At 44.7% G+C, this 25,819-nt stretch overlaps 1 long non-coding RNA gene across 1 annotated transcript; it reads right to left on the bottom strand.

The window, feature by feature from the left end:
• Nucleotides 1–370: 370 nt before the first annotated feature.
• On the bottom strand, nt 371–4,554 carry LOC112614513. Its single transcript, XR_003117093.1, has 2 exons — nt 3,657–4,554; nt 371–579 (listed from the first exon to the last, which is right to left on the bottom strand). It is a non-coding gene; the product is annotated as an uncharacterized LOC112614513 (long non-coding RNA).
• Nucleotides 4,555–25,819: the final 21,265 nt, after the last annotated feature.

The following is a 25,819-nucleotide window of genomic DNA, read 5'->3' as shown; positions in this document are numbered from 1 at the left end:
GGTTTGGTGGGAGCACGGGTCAGTTGCTAACCCACTGCACTGTGGTGGGAAAACATCACCCCACACGTGGGTGTTCTCGGCTCCAGCAAGCCGCCCGCGTCACTGCAACAGCCGGGCTGCACTTCGTCTTATGAATAAACATTAAAACACGGGTCAATTGTCTTATATTTATTATGTTGCACGAACAGTTTTAAATAGCTACCTAAAAACCTTTCTGCTTTCATTTTATACATTGGGGAAAAAAATACCTTGTGAAGGGAGAAGACCGCACTTCTTAAAAGGACCCAAATTCCTGTGCTCACCAATGAAGCCTCGGGACATGTGCTCGGCCAGATTTTAATATCAGGTTTAAAATGCTCTTCCAAAGACATTTTCTGTTTGAGACATATTAAACAAGCTTCATTTAATAATGCTCAATTTGACTTTTCCAATTGAAATATGTGCTCTGATCAGCAACCATTTGATCCCGGTTTCATTCCAGGCTAAAGAATAATTTCTCTTGGTTGTTTTTCTTCGGTTCCGGGTTGATCCTGGGGCCGAGTGGCTGCTCTCGAGTTCCCTACATTTCTCGAGTCTGTACTGTGAGTGGAAAGACACAGGGCCATAAAAAGCCTCTCCCAAAGCTGCTGTATAACGTTTACATTGTGTGTCCTCAAATCTGTCTGGCTGAAGACAAAAGATATCATTTAAAAGACTCCTCCTAACTGGATCATTATACGGAGAGATTTTATTTTTTAAAGTAGAGCATCCGAATGCAAAGAAATTCCCCAGGAGGTGTTCTTTTTCTAGATATATTCTGCTGTCTACCCTCTGCTTTTCCCCCATTCGGGGATTTTTATAAGAATTGTTTACACCAAATGGTCATCCATCAGCGGTCAAGGATTTTAAGACAGCAGCAAGAAGAGGGAGAGTTATTTTAACATTTTAGTTCAATGTGTTTTACAAGAGGGAATGCCACTGTAGATCCCACTAACCTTAGGAACATTTCAGATCGATCTTTCAGTTCCCGTCATTACTATTCTGATTTTACTAGCATGCTATTTAAAAAGCAGACCTTGAATTTTGGTTTTATCTTCTCACGCCACCTTCAGAAAATAGCCACCATGAAGCCCGTGACCCTGGTCCCCCTCTCGAGGTATCGTAAAGCCATTCATAATGGCATAAATGACTGACAACACTCCCGGATACCAGCCCGGGGTAAGTCAGACGGTGGTGAGGGTGGGAGAAACGCTGTCGGTTATCCGTGCACCCTCTCTACAGGGACTGTGATCCCAGCCTGGGAGGAGGGGTCTTTTGCTGTGAAAGGAGCATTTATTAGCGCAGGGCCAGCGCCTGGTTTATGGACCCCAGCCGGGTGGGAGGATGCCACCCCACCCCGCCTGCAGCCTGTGTCCTGGCCTGAAGTGTTTACCGTCAGGGTGATTTACACCATCCAGGTGTTCATTTGGGAAGCATCTCGGCTCTGAGCTGACGCAGCGATTGCAGCGGGTTTGCAGACTGGAGAGTTTTTCTATTCATCAGGGTCCAGGGGCCAAAAAGACAGTTTTCGTAAATGCTGGCCCAAAGCAGCCTCCTCTCCTGTGATTCCACAAAGGAAGGCTGAGTGACCATGTTAGCCAAGCTCCCCGGTGCCCTGTCCATGTTGGAGAAATGGTCCCTTAGTGCAGTTGCCCTGCTCTCTCACGGATCCTCTCATCAGATCAGTTCCTCCCGGCAGTCCCTGACCTCCGGGCTTTGGTGGCCGTGTGGATGCTAAGCCGGGCTTTCCTTCTGCTCCTTTAGCACCCTGGGGCTTTCAAAAGGGTCTTGCTCAGCAGATTCTTTTCTTAATGGAATTTGGGGTTCTCAGATGAGCCTGGAGTGATGGCGATTGCTCCATTTCTCCCCAGCCCCACAGATCAGCCTCTGCTGGGTGCTTCCATTTTAAGGGATGCATTTTCCAGGAGCCGCTTTCTCGAGATAACCACTCTATTATTTTTGCTCACTTTTCAGCGCAGGTGATGGTGTTATTGTTTTGTCACTGGGTTTCCACGGGGAGTCCCTGAGACCTATGCCTGGCATAATTTGAATGCCGAATTAAAACATGCCCCAAGACACTAAAAATGGCCTTTTTGTTTGATTAAAAAAAAAAAATTTTTTAATTTGTTTTATCATATCCGTCTTATCTCCATTTAAAGGAGTTTGGACATTTATCAACATATCCATTTTTACACTTGTACTAATCTTTTCTCCAGCCACTTCTGGTACTCTGATGAAAAAACAAGAAAATGTATTTTTTGCCTCATAGAACTCTTTCTACACACACACACACACACACACACACACACACGAGAGTGAGGGGAGGATTCTTGTAGTGAAGTAAAAGATGATTCTTTGTCTATGTTTAATTTTTGCAAATAATGTTTTGCTAATCCTGAAAGTAACTTTTTTACTGATCCTGAAAATACTGATGCTGAAATTTTAAGAGCTCATTTCATCTTAGCTGGTTTTCTCTGCCTGACGAAATTCTCCCAGAATAGTTTTTTTGCACCCTTGCAAGATGGGTAAACATAAAGCATTTGGTCAAACACAGGTGGGTTAAAAAGGGGGAACCATTTGATCCAGTTTTAGCAAATAATATATTATTCCTTCTGCTTTGAACTCTACATTTAAAATAGTCTTTTACGCCAATGATTTGAATACTAACAAATGCACCTAAAAAGCATTCAAACTTCCCGTCTGTGCTCTTTTCTCCCTGGACTATAAATACGTAAACCTCCCCAACAGAGTGAAAATAGCATTGATTTGCCACACTAAACAGGGAAGCCTTTGCACCAGCAACAACTGTTTAAAATTACTGGTCCTGGGATGACGAAAAAAATGGCAGAAATAAAATAAAATTTTTCATTTCCAAGCATCAAGTTGAAGCCCTTTGAAGCGATCATCGGCTCCCTGGGAAATGCTTTTTCTGTGTCACCTGGCACAGCCAAACATTAAAAAGAAACGTGGAAAACATCACACTGACCCAAAGAAAATTGAAAGAAAAGTACTGGAGACCACTTCTCACCCTTGCTATAGACAGAATAAGTATATGCGTTTGTGAACCTCAACTGTTCATCTAAATATGTTGCTTCAACAGACGTCCACTCGTGGATACAGACACATGAAAATACACGAGACCATGCTCTATTTTAAAGAATTGTGGGAGTGTTGAATACTCAAACCCATCGCACAGCACCAGGGCAGCTAAGAGCACAACTGAATGAAACCACCAGAATCATTTATTTTAACCTCCACTGGAGCTGTCCCCAAAAAGCAGGTGACTATTGAAAGTGCTTTTTTCTGTTTTTTTTTTTTTTTTAATTCTAAATAACAAGAGAGATAAAAATTAATGTCATTCTATGGGGTCTGAACATTAAAAGGTACGAGAGAGTTAGCCAGGGCCTGCTAAATGGCTAAACAGATTAGTAGCCTTACTCTTCAACATATAAACATCTGAAACCCGTTTCCTGTTTAAGAAAAAAAAAAAAGTCTAGGTGGATGACCTCGGGCACTTTTTTTTTTATTAACAAATGTGAATTGTACATCATGGTGGAAAAAAAAATGGTCCACACTTGGTGGTCTTTCTACAGTCTGTATATGGGAGACAGAGAAAAAAATACAAAAATAAACGTTACCTTCTCACTTGCAGGGTGGGCAGTGCCATTTCTGCAGCCGTCCAGGGCTCTGGCAAATGTTAAGGCTGTCACTGCAGACAGAATCCCCATGGTCTGTCTGTGTGCCTCGATAGAGTCCGAAGAAAAACATTCCTCGCATTCCTGACGGTTGGTCCTATCTCCAGGCCTTGGACTCGGCCCGCAGGCTCGTGTCACCCCGTCAAACGGCCTAGGCCACGGCTAATCTAAACCCCTGCCCTCCCCAGCCGGCCCTGCGGCAGGGTGAAAACTGGGACCAATTTGCTGCCTAAACCCTGAGGATACAGCAAGTTGATTCTCGACCTTTAAGGACACCAGCTGCAATTTGTTCAGCCGAAAAGAGCTTAGCGGTTCTGGCACATTCTGACAAAATACATTTTATAGGGTTTGTGCTAAAATTTGATATTGGAAGTTGGGATTCCAATTTTATGCCTCCAGTGATAACAATAGCAGCTGGAACCTTTAAGAGATGTGTGTATGCCTTCTATTGAAGAGTTACATAATACAGCTATTTATGTCCAACACCTTATAAGGGAAAGATTTCGCCTAAATGCCAATATAACATATAATACTTTTTCATATTTAGATAGGATGAAAAAATCTACTATCAGTGCAGCATATAATTTTTGGTTTGGAGTATTAGATCTGTGGGGGCTTTCGACATTTTAAGTAAGCATCTCCTTGCTTTAATTTACGAATTCATCGAAGGGCCTTTTTACAATATTGTTTCTGTACAAAAGACAAATACCGATACCTGATTATTTGATTTTCCAAGTCCTTCTAATGAATGTACACAAAAGAAGGGCACAATTTCATGTTGTTTGATTTGACTTCTGTAATTCCCAGCATGCCATAAAGCCATTCAGTGATCCCTTATAAACCCAGGCTGCTTTTGTCTCCTGAAAATGGCTGTGGTTTTGGAGAGGAACTGGCTGACCAGAACCTTGATAATTCTGATGAAGGAAGAGATCTGCCGCTCAAGGAAGAAAGCCTTTCCCAGCAAAGAAACAGCAGTGCCCAGTTCAAGGCAGCATCTGCAGCTCGATTTCGGAGGGGCTTAAATCCCCTCCAGCTTCCCTGGTGATACCACAGCAAGCTTTCAGAGGAGGAATCCCACCACCAAATAGACAATGACTCTTGTTTACACCAGACGCTTAGGAGTGACCACGCGTGGGCCTGCGAGGCGGGCTTGGCTGGAAAATCCCAGCTTCCCTCTTAGTTTTTCTGCTCAGATGGCAGAATCTAATTGAGATGGGAAGAGAACCCCAATTAGCAAAGCCAGGGGTTTGCCTGCACCCACGCATGTGCCAGTTCTGCCCCTTGCTTCAGTTTTCTTTGATGAATTGGACGGTGTGACCACGGGTTAATGAGAAAACCCAGTTGGACGGTGGCACGCACGGTCATCTGGATGCTCTCTGCTCCTGCCCTGGCCCCTGAGTCTCCCACCATGGACTACAGCCCCTACTGAGGAACACAGAGGTCATGAGGGCCAAATGCAAACACCACTTCTCCTTGGGACCTGTTGGAACCAGGCGTCACCAACTTAAACTTGGCAAAACGCAAGTTCAATTTCTTTTATTCTGAAGTCACAACTTGAATGTAACAGCTCCTAGGCCAATACGATCTGAAAAAGAACTCACAACTGAGCTGACCCCTTCCCACTGTCCGAAAATTGCTTCAGCCTAAATGGAAGGCAATTTCCTTTTCTTTTATAGCAAGAGAACCGCTAAGCTTCACTTAGTGTTTTCCCCCAGTGTCACCACTAAATACCAGCACTTACAAAAAGATCCCTCGTTGTGTCAACTGCCAGGCTGTCTAATATGTTGAATTTTAAATATGTTGGCTACATGATTATTGTCAGAGAGAATCATGCTCCAGATAAGGACCAGGAAGTGCATCTAAAGACAGAATGAATATTTAGAATAAAACTGCGCTGGTCCAGACGTTTTTGCAGAGACTTAGATTTGAAACAATGGCCGTCTGTGTCCTGTGTCCCGTCCACTCAGTGACACTGATGCTGACTGTCATTATCTACATTTCACATCAGAGGAGATGGAGGGAAAGGAAGATTCAGTTTCACAAGGGGAGAACATAACAGATGAGGCTCGACAGTAAATAATATTAATTGTATTAATAACCACCTTTATGGAGTTATTGCCAGATGCCAGTAGATTTCTACTCCTGTTATATCATCACATGTGGAAAGACTCATTTGACCCCCACAACAACCCAGGAGGAGGGACTATTATGAGTTTCATTTTGTAGATAAGGAAACTGAGGCAGAGAGCGGCCAGCCCATCGCTGAAGACCATGCTGCTGGAGAGTGACAAAGTGTTAGAGTCAGGAGCCCAAGCCAGGCCGTCCACTGGAAGAGCTCGAAAAACAGGAGATAAACATCAGCAGTGAGAGCCCAGGTCACACTGCCCAGGGTCACACCCTAGACTGCCACCTGGGTGAATGAACCATTCTGAGCCTTAGTTTGCGCTTCTGTAAACTGGGGAGAGCAATGGTCCCTACCTCATGGATTTTTTATTGGGATTGCATAAAATAGAGCCTGACAAGTGCATGTCCCATTGGACATGCCCAGCAAACATGAAGTGCAGTGCATGTGGTCTGGTCTGGTTGCCCACCAGACCAAAATTCATTCCCCTCACTGACCAGGTCATGACTGCAAGGTTTGCTCCAGGAATCCATCTGAGAACTGTCCGTGTTCTCAAATGCCTGAATGGCAAGGTGGCTGAGGGCAGTATCGCGCGGTCCCCAGCAGCCAGGACTCAGCCCGGCTGACCTGTCCCCAGCCAGCAGAAGATGATCCGCAGATGCCCACAGGAAAGGGATGCATTACCAGGTCCACCAGCCCTCCCAGGGAGGCCATGTGCAGAGCCCCACAGACAGCTCCAGGCCCCGCCGCCAAGTCTGTGTCCTATATACAATGTCATCTGAGGGTGGCACAGAACACCTGGCTGGCTTGCTGGCCACCCACCAGCCTTTCAGCCACCCTGGCTGCCCTCTGGTTTCTATTGTGTCTGTTAAAAGGCAGACCCCTCTGGATGCTTTCCTCTGCTCTTTTCAAAGTGCCTCCGCCCTCACCCTTCAAACATCAAGTTGACGGTTGTACCATGAGCTGCAGGAACAATAAACAGCCCTGAAGCCACTCCACTCAAGGCCTCGAGGCCCTCCCGACAGCCGGATGCCTGCTCTGCCACGGGGGCTGGGCAACACAAGTGGGGGCTTGAGAGCTGGTTCAAATCCTGCGTCTGCCCCCTGCGAGCTGTGTTTGCTCAGGCAAGTAGCTTGCCCTCTCTGGATCTAGTTTCCCTGTCCGCAAAAGCACAGTAGACATGGGCAAAGTGCTGGCTTGCAATTCTCAGTAAATTATGGATTATCAGATCCCTATTTAACTCAGGCAACAAAAAGAAAATACTTGATTGTGTGGAGAGCAATAACTCTTAAAAATGGGGTGGCCACCCCATAATAAGAAAAGCTAGAAAAAAACAAACCACAGGACGCGGTGATTTGGCAGGATGATATACGGAGGAAATTCTGCCATCAGGAAACAGTATTGTCCGTAGGTTTTCTTCCTACCTTCTTCCTTTAATTGCTAAATAAAATCTTCAGTCACTGAAAAATTACTGTAATATCAACAAACATGCCGTTCCCAGTGGCACCAGGGAATATATTCTTTAAATATATGGCACTTTAAATATATTCTTATATTTAAAGTATCTACACATTCATAATTAAAATATTAATGTTTTACAAATACAAAAAACTTGAAAAATAGAGTGGCAGGATTGTGGTTGAGTTCTTTTCTGTAATACATCTTTTATTAATGTCTTATGTTTTTTCTTCCTCAACTTTTTCTGTGAATTTCTTTCCATATACAGGTAGTTGGAACCTCGGTGTGGCTTTACGTAAGTATTTTAAAGTGGTGAACAATATTCTAACACAAAACCGTCTTCCTCCCTATTCTTGGGCATTCACGTTGTTAAATTCATCTCTGTTCTAGAAATATTTCACCCGTAGAGCTTTTTACCGTATTTTGGCACCAATTCCCAGTAGTGATAAGAGTCGAAGGCTATCCACATCGGATGATCCTTGATAGACTTCAATGTCACTTATTAAGGAGCCTCCCCTCGAGGACATAAAGAACCTACACTCAGGCAACACCCTATAGGTCAAAGTTCAGGGGAAATGACCCCACGGATGGGTCTTTGCCTCTGACTTGAATCTGCACGAACTTTTACTGGGAAGTGGAGTTCATGAAGATTTTTTTTTAATTGTCACAAGTTCTTTGGGGAGAATAGCTTTATGGATGAGATTAGAATTAAGAGAATTGTTTACAGATAATACAGAGAAAACATGTCTGCTAATTAATTAACAACAAACCTTAAAAAAATAAAGGGAAATGCCAAATGGCCATATTAAAATAAAAACAGTCAGTCCCTGAGCAACATGATCTCTTAAAACCGCCGCGCGTTCGCGGTTGAGGGAGGCTCATGGAGCCGAAATCACAGACTGTGAGGGCTGTGAGGGGCTTTGGAATTCCTCCAGCCCAGCGGCACACTCGGAGCCCCTGGGGATCTGACGAAAGGGCAGGTTCAGATTCAGCAAGTCTGGATGGGGCTGAGGGTCTCATCACTAACTAGCACCAGGGAGGCCAGAGTCGCTGGTCCCGGAACCACACGGGGTAGCCGGGGTTTAGAACAGAAAGGACACAGATTTCGTCTGTTTGGGGTAGTGGCTTCCTGAAGCCTTGTTTGAGAACGATTTGGAACAACAGATCTTAACTTTTACTATACTTTAGAATCACCAGGGGAGGGTTTTTAAACACCTCCTACGTAGGTTGCACCCCCAGCGAATTGAATCAGAATATTTGGGAGTGCGACCCCGGTACTGGGATTTCTTCAAAGCTCCCATGTGATCCCAACGTGCAGCTGAGGCTGAAAACTGGTGACTGAGATGATGCTTCTTCGAGCCTGGGCAGGAGGGAGCTGAAGGAGGGACTGGTGATGTCTGCCAGGAGGAAGGCGGTGGCAAACACTGCAAATCTGCCGTCACTGACCTGAGGTTTGCAGGGAGTAAGAGACATACCCAAAGTCTCGACTGTAGTGGAGTTAGGGAGTTGGGACGTCCATCTTCAGAATGTCACCTTCAGACTTCTCTTTTTTCGTTTTTTCTTTTTTCCTTTTCAGACAGGGTCTCACTCTGTCATCCAGACTCTCCACGCAGTGACGTGATGATCACAGTTCATTGCAGCCTTGAACTCCTGGGCTCAAGAAATCCTCCCACCTCAGCCCCCCAGGTAGCTGGGACCACAGGCATGTCCCAACACACCTGGCTTTTTCCTCCTGGTCTCCAGCAGTCCTCCCACCTTGGCCTCTGAAAGTGCTGGGATTACAGGTCTGAGCCACCGTGCCCAGCCGGACTCCAGGTATAATTCAAGATTGACATGGGCAGGTAGAGGTCCCTGTCTTGAGGTCCCTATCATATTGAGGTCCCTATCAATCATATTGTACCGTTTGGCCAAGAACAGTTAAGCAGGGGCCTGGCGTTGAAGTCCTGCCTCAGCAGTCGTGAGAGCCAAGGTTGCTGAAGAAGAAACTGAGAGAGGACTAAGTGACACTTTGAATTTATCCCAAAAGACAGAAGCCAGTCTGGGAAGCCTGGAAAATGGGGTGCGTTCAAGTGAGCCCCGCTGTCTGGGATCCCAGAAGGTCACAGAAAGGCTTCAGACCACGGCAGATTGTCCAGAGGACAGGGTTAACCAATACCAGCAGGTCCGGGCATCCATGTCAAGAACACGATTTAGGAATCTGGTGTTTTTCCAAACACACTGAGAGTCAAAATTGGAAGTGTGGCCATCTCTGGGATAGTATTCTGTACAGGGTTTGCGGGGTGGGGGGGGAAACCCTCTGTGTCCACATATGTGACCATCTTCAAGCTATACATTTAAGGTTTGTATACTCTGTACCCTATTCCTGTATGTAAGTTGCATTTTAATTTAAACAAGAAAAAAATTAAAAGCCAAGAAAGAGAAATCTACAGTAGTCCCCCCTATCTGCAGTTTTGCTTTCCAAGGCGGTTTCAGTTACCCTTGGTCAATGGGGTCTGAAAATAGGTGAGCACAGTACAATAAGACATTGAGAGAGAGTGAGCGAGAGAGAGAAAGAGAGATTCAGTCACATAACTTTTATGGTGGTATATTGTTATTGTTCTATTTTATTATTATTCATTGTTCTTCCTCTCGTATTGTGCCTCAGTTATCAATTAAACTTTATCATGGGTACGTACAGGAAAACCCTAGTGTACACAGGGTTCCATACTCTCCACAGCTGCAAGCATCCACTGGGGGTCTTGAACATATCCCTCGAGGATAAAGGGGGACTACTGTTATCTTACAAAGAAAGTGGCTTTTTGAAAAGACATAAAAACAGAAAACAATTAAAGGAAGGGGTAAGTAACAGAAGATGAACCAATAAAGCAAATCAACACATGAAATATGATGACTGCAAAATGCAGTCATGATCCTCTGCTCTTTGCTGGCTTTTCTTACATTTTTGGAGGTTTAGTATTGTGTTTCTGTTGAATTTCACAGAGAATGGGGGCCCATCACTGTCTTTTCAGTGCTTGTCTGAATCTGCTGTGGGCTGGATTAAGTGCTGAAGTGGATCAGGTGACACTTACAAGCCTGCAGGGAATATTCCCCCTAAGGAGGGAAGATCTTGGAGGTTTTAAGCAAAAAGAATCCTTGAAGTAGCCCCAGATGGATTATGCCAAGCCCCTAAATAAGGCTCACAAAGATGTGATTAAAAATAAAATCTGTCCTGACTGTAAAGTAGAAATTACATTGAAACTTTTCCTCCTCTCTTTGATATATCAAATATCAAATCTATTTCTCAAAAATGAAAAAAATATGTATTTTCATTTGGAAGAGGGAACATGGGGTGGGGGTGGAGGGACTATTTTTCCAGATGAGCTAAACAGAGGCTGCATTTGGAAGAGCCACACAGGTGATGACAGGAAGGCTGAACAGGGAATTGGTTTCACTGAACGTGTCTGTCATCAAAAGAGACTCAGAGTCAAGGAAGGGATGTCAGATGTAGGGAGGTAAGTCCCTGGGATCCTCCCTAGAGAAGCAGGTGCAGCCACCGTGGCCCAGGGCAGCCTGGAGAACTGATGGCCAAGGGCTCAATGATGCTCAGAGAAGGACAGCATGGGAAATCCATGTTATCACAGGCACACCCCAAAAGCGTCTCTTGTCTCTGCCTGTCTCACTGAAATGTTTCACCACAAAATGCGATCCCTAAAATACACCCTCCCCCAAGAGGAATGCAAATGCTAGAACAGAAATTCACATCAAGGTATAAATGGCTGCAAAACCAGGATTGATGAGGAGCTTTGGGGACCTGAATGGAGGGTGGGGAAGGCCCTCTAAAGCAGGAATGGTGGGCTCAGGCCAAGTCCTTACCCTCTTCAGAAGTGCAACCCATAAAATAGCAGCAGGAGCTCTAGGCCATGTCAACCCTCACTGTTATGGAAGATGTCAACAAGTTCAAGCTTCATTATAATCCACGCATCTTTATAATCCATGCATCTTTATAACCCATGCATCTTTATAACCATGTATCTTTATAACCCATGCATCTTTATAACCCACACATCTTTATAATCCACGCATCTTTATAACCCATGCAACTTTATAACCCACGCATCTTTATAATCCACGCATCTTTATAATCCACGCATCTTTATAACCCACGCATCTTTATAATCCATGCATCTTTATAATCCATGCATCTTTATAATCCATGCATCTTTATAACCCACGCATTTTTATAACCCATGCATCTTTATAATCCATGCATCTTTATAACCCATGCATTTTTATAACCCATGCATTTTTATAACCCATGAATCTTTATAACCCATGCATCTTTATAATTTTGGAGCCCTTTTAGCTGGGTGCTGGGGGAGCTCCCAAGTAGGAGAAACAAGCAGTTAACACAAGGCCTATGCAGGTCCACCAGTGAGCCCAGACCCAAAGGGGATTCTGAAAGTGGGAGGCAGCCCCTTCTGGACAGTCCTTACTCTCAGGTAACCCAGGACCGTGCATAAATGAACAGCAGCCTGGAATCAGAATCGCTGTAATCAACTGTAACCAGAAATTGCCCGACAAGCCCCTTTTCTCTCCCCATCATCTGCCAGCTAATGGGTATGTCTATTCTAGTTATGCCCCCTAGCACTGGGGGAATAACCACAGCACAGGTTCAGGGACCCGCTGGGCCCACTTTAGGAGAGACCTAAGCTGGAACTCCACAGATCAGTTGGCTTCCATAAGCCCCTGCTTATATTGGTAAACCCAGTGACATTTTAGGTCTCCTAGAATTAGTGTCAGTTCACAGCCAGTGTCTAGGAACCTCCCAAAGCTCTGATTACTGATTTTTCCTCAAAGCAGTTACCCTGGTCAATGGCCATTTTTTCCCCATCCACGCCCCGCCCTCGACTCTGAGCCATTCTTGCAGGGCAGCCCGAGTGCTCTTTCACCAGCAAGCACAAACATGTCATCTTCTTGCTTATTAAAATCCTTCCTAGAGTGTCTGTATGGTTCGTTGCTCCAACCTGGACACTTCTGAGAGTCAAGGGGGATGTTGTCAATAATCACAGTGGAACAATAGTCACAGACTTGGGATGTGCAACCGGCAAATTGGGACGTGTGGTACCCATGTGTTTTACAGGGCTCCGAATGCTGGGTCCCGGCTCCCACGCCAGCCTTCTCCCATCTGTGGAACCCAGCCAAGCAGGTCTACCCTCATGCCGCCTGCCTCTGAGCCACTGCACATGCAGGTTCCTCTCCGTCCGTCTCCCCTCATTATCTGGATGCCTCTGATTCATCCCTTGGATGCATGCAGAGGCTGAGCCCCAGATTCTCAAGGGCTGTTGTGTTGTGAAATCCCCTTCCCATGGCCCTCTCCACACTTGGTCTGTCATCTCTGCCAGGCGGTGAGGACAGGGCTCCCCACTGCCTCACCACCATGGACCTTCAGCTTTGGCCGTGCCTGGTACGCAGCAAACAGCCATAAATATCTGTTGAATGAAGTGGACTTCCTTACATGCCTCCTGCAGAAAGGAAGAAGTGAGGAGCTACAAGACTGCTGGGAATTTCTGCAAGTTTCAGCAAACAGTTTAGGCAGCTTCCTGGTGCTAGCATGCTCTGATTTTGAAAGACAGCCATCCAGTGGAGAAAGATGAAGAGTCTGGAACAACGTCCACTGCTAGACCGCCTTCCTGGCTGCAAGTGGGACCAGGGATTTTCCCTTCCACTGTTCCATGAGCAGCTACTGAGAGGGAACGTCATTCTGGGGAACATGGGTCTCTGTGGACACAGCACAGAAATGGGAGTGGGCAGAGTTATCTTAGAGGAATAGAACGACTGCCTTGGTGAGCCCACCAGGTGCCTTTGCCAGAATGACCAAAACAGTGCCCCTCTGCAGGCAGACTGGGCTCTCCATTGGGGTGAATAGCTTCAGAGCTGCCCCCACACCCCGCCACTGCCATGCTGCCCTGCATAGTCAGCAAACCACACAACTGTTCCTACAGCCCTGGAGCGTGGGAGCAGAAAGGGTCTAGACCAACGGAATGCCTCCCTCTCCCCTTTCCTCCCCTAAACTCCTTTGTGGAACCAAATCATAGTGGAACTTTCCAGAAAGCCTGCAATAACGATGCTATTTCTTTGAGGCTGCGGTAGGTGGCTTCTCTTTGTTATCCTATGTCATACCAATGTTATTTCCTTTTATTATAAATAGGAATTTCGCTCAAAGGGGTGCAGCCTAATACCCCCTGGCTGCTTTGTACTTTAATCAGGGCTTTCCTGCCGAAATGTTTATCTTCCAGCAAAGAGGTGCTAATTTTATCTTGCAAAAGTGGATATCTGCTTACGTCCCTTCTACCTTCGAGAAAGATAACCAAAAGCATATTATGTCATCTAAATACAGCATCCTCTGAGATCAAAAGGGGTAATGTACACATCTGCCAGAGTTGATGGAGCGGCCATTGGCAGGCTCTTCCGCCCGGCTTGCGTGTGCTCCATTGATAGACGCACTTGGCCATTTCTATGAAAGAAACTCCCAGGCGCTCTGTTTGTGCCAGTTGATTTCGATGATATTGGGAGGTTTTGAAATGAGAATTCAAAATAGATATGCCCTTCTCACCCCTCTGTGTAAGCCCTCGCCACAGGAAATGGCACAGGTTCAAATGTTCGTATTGGAAGCAACGTGGGACTAGATAAGAAGTACGTTCCTGATGGTGACGTCTTCGTGTTTAAAATCTAGTCAAAATGATGCATAGTCAGACGCCACCTGAGCGTGTCTTCCTTTGACTCGAGTCCTACTTCTAGTTCCAGTTCAGTGTTTTGAACCACATTCTGTTACAAGAGTATGCATGTCAACACAGTACCCACACATGTACACACACCCGTTTGAAGTAAACGCTCGAAAAACTAGACGTGATCTGATGTACGTCGCATGCTGAAACATTTTGTACCAGTCTGGTCCAGCTTAACACCTTGTCCTTCGGTACTCGAAGTGTGGTCCCTGGGCCAGTGGCCTCAGAGTCGTCTGAGTTGGAAATGCAGAATCCAGGGCCCCACTGGAGACCTGCACGGTGTCAACCTGTGTTTTAACAAGCTCCCATGGCAGCAAGGTGATGCATATTAATTTGAGAGTGCTGGTCTGTTTCGTTTTTCTAAATGTATTTACTTTTCATAATTTGGCTGCAGCTGACTAAATCGATGTCCCCACTCAGCACTGCTTCACGATCCGGGATTGGACAAACCTACTGCAGGACACTGGAACCAGGATTCCGAGGGCTCTGGGGCGGCTGTGTTGAGAAAAGAAAGCAGCATTTGCCTACAATGCTGCCCTTAGAAGGCACTTTTCCCTTAGGCACTCAGACTTTGAATCAGGAAGGTGACATCCCAGCCCTGGTTCCCCCTTCCCTGGCCCGCTGCTTCCTCCTCTGCCTTCTCTTCAGAAATTCCTCCAAGGCTCCTCTCCTTGGCCTCTTAGGTCTCCAATATGCTCAGAAAAATGAAGACTTTCTATTTAGTGTGGTTTCTGTAAGCTTTGTCACAAATTGAGATTTAAGCTTCCAAGCTTGGTGGGGTTTGCAAAGACTCTCAGAGATCAGAATTTGGGGAGGGGGGTGCTGGCCTGGCGACATGGGTCCCTTACCCGTACCTTGCTGAGGATCTTCTCTTGCCCTGGGTGAATGCATCACCAAGGGGCCTTGGATTCTAGAGGATCTGGCACGAGGCCACTCCGGGGAGAGAGAGTATTAAGGAGTGTGAGAGGGACATATCGGATGTTAGGTGAAAAGGCCAACTCTTCCCTCCTCAAATTAGAGTTGAGAATAAAATAAAAATGCCTAAAACATCTTCAGGCACCCTCACATGAAGGCTGATTAGCTCCCTCAGCTCAGGATGGATTTACGAGGATAAAATAAAATTATAAATGGACATAGCTTTGGAAAGTGAAAAGCATATTGAACTCGCCTGGATTTAACAGCAGGAAGACTGCTTCCCTTATAGAGTAGATAAATATGTTGTAAAACTCATTATCACTCACATGCTGATTTTTAACTTTTTTTAAATTTCAAAAGTAATCTCTATCTTGAAAAATAGACAAAAGCACAGAGAAATGATGAAAACCACCTATAAGCTCTACACGAAGAGAAAACTGCTGGCCAATTTGCTATGTACCCCTCAAGATGATGTTCTATGAATTCACACACACATACATGTGTATACATATAATAGTTACCACCTTGTGTTCTTACACACAAATGGCATAATATTGAACACATTGTTCAGAAGCTTACTTTTTCTCCCAGAAATATGTCTTAGAGATCTTTCTATGTCTACAATACTTCACAACCTCATTTTTTAAACCAATGCACAATATTCCGTACAGAAACATTATTGTTTGTTTTACCATCTTTTTTTTTTTTTTTTTGAGACGGAGTCTCGCTCTGTCACCCAAGTTGGAGTGCAGTGGCCCGATCTCGGCTCACTACAAGCTGCCTTCTGGGTTCACACCATTCTCCTGCCTCAGCCTCCTGAGTAGCTGGGACTACAGGTGCCCACCACCACGCCTGGCTAGTTTTTTTTGTCTTTTTAGTAGAGACGGGGTTTCACCATGTTAGCCAAGATGGTCTCGATCTCCTGACCTCGTGATCTGCCCACCTTGGCCTCCCAAAGTGCTGGGATTACAGGCTTGAGCCACCGTGCCCGGCCACCATTTTTATATTGATAGTCATTTCGGTATTTCCAATTGTCACAAATTGGTATTTAAGCACCAAAGCTCGGTGAGGTTTGCAAAGACACCTAGAGATCCAAATGAGCAGCAGGGAGTGGTCACATGTTCATGCGTTACTCGTGATACTATCATAAACACGTTTCCAGTGAATATCTCAGATCTGCCTCTTTGCGCACATATGGGTATTTCTTTTTCAAAATGGATGTCCGTGTTGAAGGGTTTTTGAGTTTTCAATTAGAATAGGTCTTGTCAAATTGATTCCAAAAATAACATACCAATTTTTGGGCCACCAATAGTGTCACCCTGCTCTCCAGCCTATCCCCAGTGCTGGCTGTGATCAATTCTTTTATTATTACTGATAAAAGAAAAACAGTATCTTGGGGTTGTTTTGTTTGTTCGTTCATTTGTTTGTAAGACTGAGTCTTGCTCTGTCTCAGAGACTGGATACAGGAATGCCATCATAGCTCACTGAAGCCTCAAATTCCTGGGTTCAAGGGATCCTCTCACCTCAGCCTCCCAAGTAGCTGGAACTACAGATGTGCATCACCATGCCCAGCTATTTTTTTTTGTTTTTTTGGTAGAGATGGAGGTCTCACTTTGATGCCCAGGCTAGTCTCTAACTCCTGGCTTCAAGCAACTCTCCTGCCTCAGCCATCCTCCTGTCTCAGCCTCCCAAAGCTTATCCTTTGATCATTTTTCTCTTTATACATCTATGTGCATGTCTATATCTTTTTACACCTGATTTTTAAGAGGGCTCTGACTATCTTGGATATTATTCCTTTCTCTGTTTCATATTTTGCAAATATTTTTCCCAATTGATTACCTGAATTTTCACTTTGTTTATGGTGTTAATTATTGTATTATTTTTACATAGTTCAATTTGTCATTTATTTCCTTTATTACTTTTGCATTTATCTGATAAGGAAAGTTTTTCTATCTTCAAAGTTGCAAATGTGTTCTTCCACATTTATTCCTAACATTTTTAGAGTTTAGTTTTTTTACTTTCACACTTTTTCCAATTGTCCCAACACTACTGAATGCTAGATATTCTTCAGATGTATTGGAGTGCCTTCTTCACTGTGTAATAAATCCCCCAAAAAGCACCTGTTGATGGACTCTGGTCTATTTCATTGGTCTGTTTATTTCCAGACATTTGGGGATTTCTTTTTCATATACCTTCATGTTGATAGTTTCTAGTTTAATTTAACTGTGGTCAGATTTAAATTTAAATTTAAATGTGGTCAAGTTTAAATTGAAATTTTAAATTTTAAAAACATTAAAAGATATTTTTTAAATTTATCGAGGCTTATTTTCTGACCTAGAACAGGGGCAGAGAAGGTTTTTCTGGAAAGGGCCAGAGAGCAAATATTTTAGGCTTTGCCAGCCACAGAGTGTCGCTGCTGCATGTTCTTCTTTCTTTAGTTTTGCTGTATTTTGTGCAACCCTTTAAAGATATAAAAATCACTTTTAGGTCATGGTCTGTACAATAAAAAACAGGCCACGGGCCATGGTGGCCTAGAACACGGTCCACCTTGGCCAGCATTCCATGTGCATGTGAACATTCCATGTGCATGTGAAAAGAATGTGCACTCTCTTGTTGTTGGCCAGCGTGTTCTGTAACTGTCAGTCAGATCACGTTGGTTTATAGTGTTGTTCAAGTTTTCTACATGTCATGATCATTTTTGTCTATTTGTTTCATCAATTGTTGGGATAGGAGTATTGGAATCTCCAACTGTAGTTATGGATTCTACTCTTTCTCCTGTTAGCTCTATCAGTTTTTGTTTCATGCATTTTGAAGCTGAAACATTTTGTCATATGACCTCATGAATAATGATTACCATCAAATCAGATTGTTGAATGAGTGACAAAAATGCCACGAATGTCCATGTTATCAGCAATCCTCACAGTAACATTTTCAGATGCTTAGTTGTGGAAACAGCACTTCCCCAGTCTGCAGTTCTTCCAGAAACCAATGGTGAGGTCACCGGTCGGGGTTGTAAGAACCGGCCCTCAGTTTTCCCGTGTGTAAAATGGGCATGGTAAGACCCCACCGTATGCAGGAAAGATTAAATGGGACAATATATACGTGTAAGACTTAGAGTGGCCACTGTCAGAGAGCGTGTTCTCAGTGTACTTCGCTGTTGGTATTGGTGTTAGGATCGGTAACTGCATTATTTCCTAGCGGGGTAGAGGAAAAGAAGAGAAGGCTTTTGCCAGGCACGTGGCCATGGTTGAGCAGGAAGGAAAGGGGCTGACTGAGGACCTCCATCTAACAAGATGAGAAACAGACCAGGAGTGCGTGGGCAGGCTTCCACCACATGGCATGGACTGTATTCCGACTTCCACAAACTGTTGAGATCACATCCCTCCCACTCACCCTGCCAGGCTCAAAAGCTAAAGCCCACTTACCCAACAATAGCTTCTACGTTCTCCAAGAATTTAAACCCTGGGCTTCAATGAGAATGCTAATAAAAACAGTACAAACCGAGTGGGAGGCACAAGGATGCTGGAGTCCGACGTGGGCACAGGTTGTGACCTAAACACTTGTCAGGCATTACCAGTTATGCTTGATGGAACAGTACTGCATAATAACCAGCACAACACCTTGGGAACAGAAGAACAATATGCACAGAGGGCGCATGTGCCCAGGGTGAGCTCGAGTCTGCTGGGCAGCTCCACTGCTCTTGGCCTCACTGACCTGGGTGGCCGTCTCACGCTGCAGCCTTAGTCCAGCACGTGCTCATGGCCTGGCAAAGAAACCGTGAGCCCCGCCCCCTGTGGTTGCTAACATCCCATTGGCCAAAGCTAGCCACGTGGCTGAGGCCACATGAAGGGGCGGAGCCTGTCATCCCACCCACGTGGGCACTCTCAGTTCAGCAGCAGCAGCAGGCTGAGGGTGGGGAGCTGGCACCAAGGGCATGGTTCACCCTACACATGTGTACATGGACAATGGCTTCACCTCCGTGGTTCAGCCTGTTGACTGCCATGGGAAAGCAGCTCTGTGTCTCCGGCAGGGGGCAGTTCTGGTTAGGCAGTACTGCAGCATCAGCAGGTGCTCCAGTGCCCACCCCAGGGACATATTCAGCAAGGCCAACACCCAAGTAGTGCCTGATGCTCACCCCAGTGCAGGCGCCTGGAGAATAGGTGGCTCTTTGTCCCACCAGGCCCGAATCTGCCCATGCTGCATTTCTGGAGTTTCCATGTTCTGTGTATGGGTGTTTCTGGTATATGTGTGACTGTGTGTGTGGTGTGTGTATGTATATATATGTGTGTGTGTATATATATATGCGTGTGATGTGTGTGATGTGTGTATATATATATGCATGTGTGTGATGTATATATATGTGTGTGGTATGTGTGATGCATGTGAATGTGTGATGTGTGTGTACGATGTGTATACATATGCACGTGATGTGGGGGTGTGTGTGATGTGTATACATCTGGGTGTGCATGTGTGTGATGTGTACACATATGCGTGTGGTGTGTGTGCGTGGTTTGAATGTGTGATGTGTGTATATATATGCATGTGGTGTGTGAGTGTTGGTGCGTCATGTAGGTGTGTGTGATGTGTACACATGCAGGTGGTGTGTGAGTGAGTGCATGGTTTGTGTGGATGTGTGTGTAATGTGTGTGTGATGTGTATATGTATGCATTGTGACTGTATGTGTGATGTGTATATATATGCATGTGGGGTGTGTGTGGTACATGTGGTGTGAGTGTGATGTGTACGCATATGTGTGTGGTGTGTGTGCGTGCGGTGTGAATGTGTGTGCTTGGCAAACTGAACGCCAACGCAGAGTGAATGGTACTAGCCCAGGGGAAACAACTTAAGCTTCCTAATCAGAAATTGCCAACTCACCTCTCTCAGGGACTTTCCAGTAAAAGAATCCAGTCTGTCCTTGTCCTGCTTGGGGAGCACCTTCACCCCTCGGTGGAGCCCTGAGCCGCCTGTGAGCTGGAGTTGCCTGTTCCATGAATCGCTGTTTGCTCATTTACACTCATTAGAATGTTGATGTGCCCAAGTTTATCTTTCAACAGGGGTGTGGGTATGAATATGTGTATGCAGGGAGTAGTGTGTGTGCTGTGTGTCTGTGGTGTGTGTGTGAATGTGTGTATGTGTGTGTTGGGAATGAATGTACATATATGTGTGTGCAGGTTGTGAATATGTCTGTGGTGTGGCTGTATATGTGTGTGTGTTTGTGGTGTGAGTGTGAATATGTGTGTGTAGCCAGAAGAAATCTTGCCTTGGTGAAGTCCAGAGTGAGCCTGAGGCTGAAGCAAACCCTGATTGCATGATGCAGACATTTTCCCAATAAAAAACCAATTCAAAGTTCTGGCCTGATACCCAACTGTGAGACTGGAGTTGTCCCTGGAAAGATCTCAGCTCTCTCTACACCTTCCGCAAGATGAAAATACTGCCCCCTTTTTAAGCAGTAGAAGCAGACATTTGCATTAGCCAGAAGTAACCCGTACATCCTTTTCTGCTATTGGACAGATTTTTAAAAAATCAATCTTATTGAGGTAAAATTGATTTACAATGATAAGTGCTCATCTTAAATTTTGAAAAATATATGTGCCATGTGACCATAACTCCAACAAAGATGTCTTTTACTTAGTTCATTTATATCACCATGAAAATTCCTTTATGCCCCTTCCCAATCAATCTTCCTCTCCAAGCAACCACAGATCAATTTCTATAGCTACAGATTAGCTCGACCTGTCCTAGAACGTCATAGAAATGGAATCACGCCGTATGTACCCTTTTGCATCTGACTTCTTTCACAAAGAATAATGTTTTAAACTTCATAGACAGTGTTTCGTATATCAGGAATGTGCTCCTTTTTGTTGCTGGGTAGTGTCCCGTGGTATAGATCTACCAGAACTTGTGTATCCATTAATCTGCTGGTGGGCCTTTGGGTTGTATCCTGCTTTTGGCTACTGTAAATGAAACTGCTCTGACCATTTGCATATACATCTTTTTGTGAACAAGTGTTTTAATTTATCTCGGGAAAAATACCTAAGAGCAAAATTGCTAGGTCATTCAGTAATTGTACATTTAACTTTGTAAGAAATTGCTAAACTGCTTTTCAAAGGGACTGTGCCATTTTACACTCCCACAGACCCTGTGTGAGGGTTGCAGTTGCTCTTCATCCCCTCCAACACTTGGTAGTTTTAGTTTTTTAAATTTTAGCCATCTGGCAGGTGGATAGTGTTACTATACTGTCATTTTAATGTGCATTTCCTAATGACTAGTGATGTCGAGCATCTTTTTTTTTTGAAACAGGGTCTCACTCTGTCACCCAGGCTGAGGTGCAATGGTGCGATCTTGGCATACTGAAACCTCCACCTCCTAGTTCAAGCAATTCTCCTGCCTCAGCCTCCTGAGTAGCTGGGATTACAGGCACCTACCACCATGTCTGGCTAATTTTCTTATTCTTAGGAGAGACAGGATTCCACCATGTTGGCCAGGCTGGTCTCAAATCCTGATCTCAAGTGATCCCCCTGCCTCAGTCTCCCAAAGTTCTGGGATTACAGGTGATATTGAGCATCTTACTGTATGCCTAATAGACATTGATGTATCTTCTTTGTGAAGGGTCTGTCCAGAAGTATTGACCATTTGTAAAGTTGGATTGTGTATCTTCCTAATATTGAGTTTTAACAGTTCTTCATGTATTTTGGATACAATTCTCTCTCCAGACATGTGTTTTGTAAATACTTCTTGCAGACTGAGGGACTTGCTTTTTAACTTTTAGTAGTATTTTTTTTTTTTTTTTTTTTTGAGACGGAGTCTCGCTCTGTCGCCCAGGCTGGAGTGCAGTGGCCGGATCTCAGCTCACTGCAAGCTCCGCCTCCCGGGTTTACGCCATTCTCCTGCCTCAGCCTCCCGAGTAGCTGGGACTACAGGCGTCCGCCATGTCGCCCGGCTAGTTTTTTTTGTATTTTTAGTAGAGACGGGGTTTCACCATGTTAGCCAGCCAGGATGGTCTCAATCTCCTGACCTTGTGATCCGCCCGTCTCGGCCTCCCAAAGTGCTGGGATTACAGGCTTGAGCCACCGCGCCCGGCTAACTTTTAGTAGTATTTTTAAAGCTTTTTTTGAGAGAGCCTCCCTCTGTCGCCAGGCTGGAGTGCAGTGGTGCTATCTCAGCTCACTGCAAACTCTGCCTCCTGGGTTCAAGTGATTCTCCTGCCTCAGCCCCCCAGGTAGCTGGAACTACAGGTGCCCACCACCATGCCCAGCTAATTTTGTATTTTTAGTAAAGATGGAGTTTCACCATGTTGGCCAGGATGGTCTCCATCTCTTGACCTCGTGATCCGCCCATCTCAGCCTCCCAAAGTGCTACTATTACAGGCATGAGAGCACCTGGCCTTTTTAAAGCTTTTAATAATATTTTTAAAGAGAAAACTTAAATTTTGATAAATATCAATTCATCAAAATTTTTTCTGTTTGGTGCTCTGTCAGGTCTAAGAAATCTTTGTCTGTCCCGAATTTGTGGAAATACATTCCTTATGTTTTTCTTCTAGAAATTTCAGTTTTAGTTCTTACATTTAGCTCTTTGATAAATTTTAAATTAATTTATGTATATGGTGTGAGACAGGGGTAAGATATCATTTTTTTTCTATTTGACTATTCAGTTGCTCTTTACCAAGTTGAGGAAATTTCCTTCTAGTTCTTAATGACCAAGTGTTGTATTTTGTCAAATGCTTTTCCTGTGCCACATCACACATTAAAATACTGACAAATGTGAACTGCATGAGTAGTCACCAGGACTACATTGTTGGGAATGGAAACAGGTATCATTCCTTTTGATGGGTTTACTGCCTTGACAGCTAGAGGTTTGCCATAGACAGTGTCGGTTGGTGGCCCAGTAGCCATTTGCAAATCCTCCTTCCTTGCCTTCCAGATAACTGCTTTCCCAATCTCTCTTGCAGCCAGTGGTGAGTATGTGACCCAGTTTGAGCCAATGAGCCATAAAGGAAAGCATGCTATAGGTCTCCTGAAAGAGAATTTTTCTTCCTAGTAAAAGGACAGAGGTCACTTTTCTATCTACCTGCCTTTAGAGGTAGTCATAGGAGGATGTGATGCCTAAAGAAACACCTGTCACCTTGCAACTATGCTGGAATGAGAGGAGGACTGTGGACATGCTTCCCAGGGTCCTGACATCACACGAATTAATTCCATCATGGGATGCTGAACTTCAGACTTCTCATTGTGAAAAATAATAAATTGTCTTTATTGTGTGTGCTACATTAGTATTTTATTATTTATAAATCATATAGTCTTCTCCTCTACCTACCCTCACCCCCCAAAATCCTAGTCCAGTATAGAATGAACCTTTTCTTGAGCAAATAAGCTAAGTATTTTCATCACCAATCCTTTTCAAGCACGAAAATGAGACAGACTGATTCCATAAGCCACAAAGTCATGGGATGGGACCTAAGGAATAAAGTGGAAAGAATGCCCAGCCTGGGGATTACAAGCCTGGGTTCTCATGCTGTTTGCCTCCCCAGCATCCCTAGGCTTCCTTCATTTTCTCAAGGCTTCATGCACCTTTGTGGAGTCTTCTGTCAGCCTGAAACACTCCCCTTTACCTAGACTCTTTTCTTTGTCTGGCTTGTTCTACTCATCCTTCAGTTCTCAGTTTAAAGCTTACCTCCTCAGGGGTCCTTCCAGACCCTCCAGACTCTCTCTTACCATTCTGAATTTTTTCTCACAGCAGTAATCTCAATTGAAATTAGGTGTGTGATTTGCTGTAATAATCTTCTCCACTGGAACATAAGTCTCTGAGGATAAGGATCAGACCTTTGTGTTGTAGCCCCATGCTCAGCATCTACTGCAGTGCCTGGCACATCAGAGATGTTATGCACATATCTGGGATGGATGGGTGGATGGGTGGATGGGTGGGTGGGTGGATGAATGGATGGGTGGATGGACGGATGTATAGGTGGATGGGTGGATGGAGGGATAAATAGGTAGACGGATGGGTGGATGGGTGGAGAGGTGGATGGATGTGCAGGTAGATGGATGGATAGGTGAAATATTTCAATGGTACCGTCACCAACTTGCTGCATACTTAGGCAATTTATTTCCCCTTTCTGGGCTGTAGTTTTCTCATCTGTCATATGTGAGTTTGAACGAGGTGGAATGTAAGAGTCCTTCCATTGCTGACCATTCATCAAATGGAACCCAGATGTTTGAATGTAGTTTTGCTTTTAAAATTGGCCCTTCCCCCATGTATCCATTTATTTCCCTCCACTGCTGATGACCCTGCAGTTGTCCCAGAAATTCATTCCATAAAAGCATCCCGTGGAGGACAGCTGGAGCCGGTTGCTTTGACTACTCCAAGATGCAGGGTGCACTGGTTTCCAGGCTCGGGATAGTTTCAGCATCTGCTGATTTCTCCACAATGCCAAGTCCCTAGACCCTTCTCCCACATTAAGGAGGCAGAATTTGTGGTGGGTTGTCAGTAATCATCAGAGGAGGCTGCACCTTTATTAGCCTGCTTTCCAACACATCTGTTCATCATCAAGCAGATGGCAGATAAGAAGCAAAGTCCTTTCTTTAGATTAAAGATTGCAACGAGTGCAATTGCCTGCAACGCCCATAATGTGGCTTTTACATCTGCATAGTGGGTGCTGCAGTGGCTTAATCCTGAACATCTGTCTTCACATGGAAACCAGTCCTAGAAACTCACAGCATAGACACTTCTGTATGAAATCCTCTTATCATAATTCAAAGTGGAAACAAAGGCTAAGACAAGTTTCATCACTTTTTCATTTTCTTTTTCATCCATTTCCTCAGCGAAGAATCACCAGCTCATCTGCTCTTCCCCTTCTGGTGGTAATCACATTAAGAGATGACCTTTCATTGAGCCCCACTGAGCCAGTAACAGTGCTGAGGACATTTCATTCGTTCTCTCTAATTCTCACAATAATCCTTTGCTGTGCATTCTCACTGTCATTTGATAGATAAGGAAACAGGCTCACAGGCATGCTCAGACTTGCCCAACTTCTGCAGCTAAAGTGGTGAGTCTGAGATTTGAACCCAGATCTGAGCCTCTGAGGCTGAGCCTGTCTACTACTCCAGGTTGCTTATCCAGTAATATTCTGTGGCAGGAGGTAAGATGAAGAGTCAGAAGATGGACTCAGAGCCAAGTGGCCAACTGCTCAGCCACCTCCTTGCCTTCCTGATACCTGCAGGTGAGGCAGGAATGAGCTCTACAGTAGACCTCATCTCTTCACAGCAAGCCCAGTGACCTTCAACTTCAACCCACAGACTTTACCCTGAGATTATCTGCAACAGGGATGATGGCATTTTTTTAATAAATCAAGAGGATCTTTTCTATAAAGGGATTGGCAGTGGGGAGAAAGGGGGTGTGAAAATGAGATATTTAGATCTGCTGCAACATCTTGGAATGGAGGTTAAGAAAATGACCAAGATGCCATGGCAGAGCGTTGATGTGGCTTAGCCTACTGCCATATCCAGCCTTCTTGTCCCATGAGAAAAGCAGCTCCCCATGTCTACCCTTTGTTAGCCATGAATGAGTTACTTGCAGCTGACAGTATTCTTAACTGATACACAATTTCAGCCAGAAACCACTCTTAAACATATCCAGTCCCTTCGATGGCTGTCCAAAAGGGAGATCTAAATCTTTAGCTGACATTCAGGACCCCTCATCACATGGCTCCTTCCTAAGTTTTTTAACTTTCCAGTTCATCTCAGGCAAGCCACCCGGTAGATTTTGACTCTCCCTTGCAAAACCCTGCAGCAAATTCCAACTAATATATTGTCAAGGGTCAAGGGATCCTTACCAGTGGGAGTAATAGACAC

The sequence above is a fragment of the Theropithecus gelada genome, chromosome 20 (genome assembly GCF_003255815.1).
Source record: "Theropithecus gelada isolate Dixy chromosome 20, Tgel_1.0, whole genome shotgun sequence".
NCBI lineage: Eukaryota > Metazoa > Chordata > Mammalia > Primates > Cercopithecidae > Theropithecus > Theropithecus gelada.
Note: the sequence above shows the minus strand (reverse complement) of the source record. Positions and strands in the feature narration are given on the sequence as shown.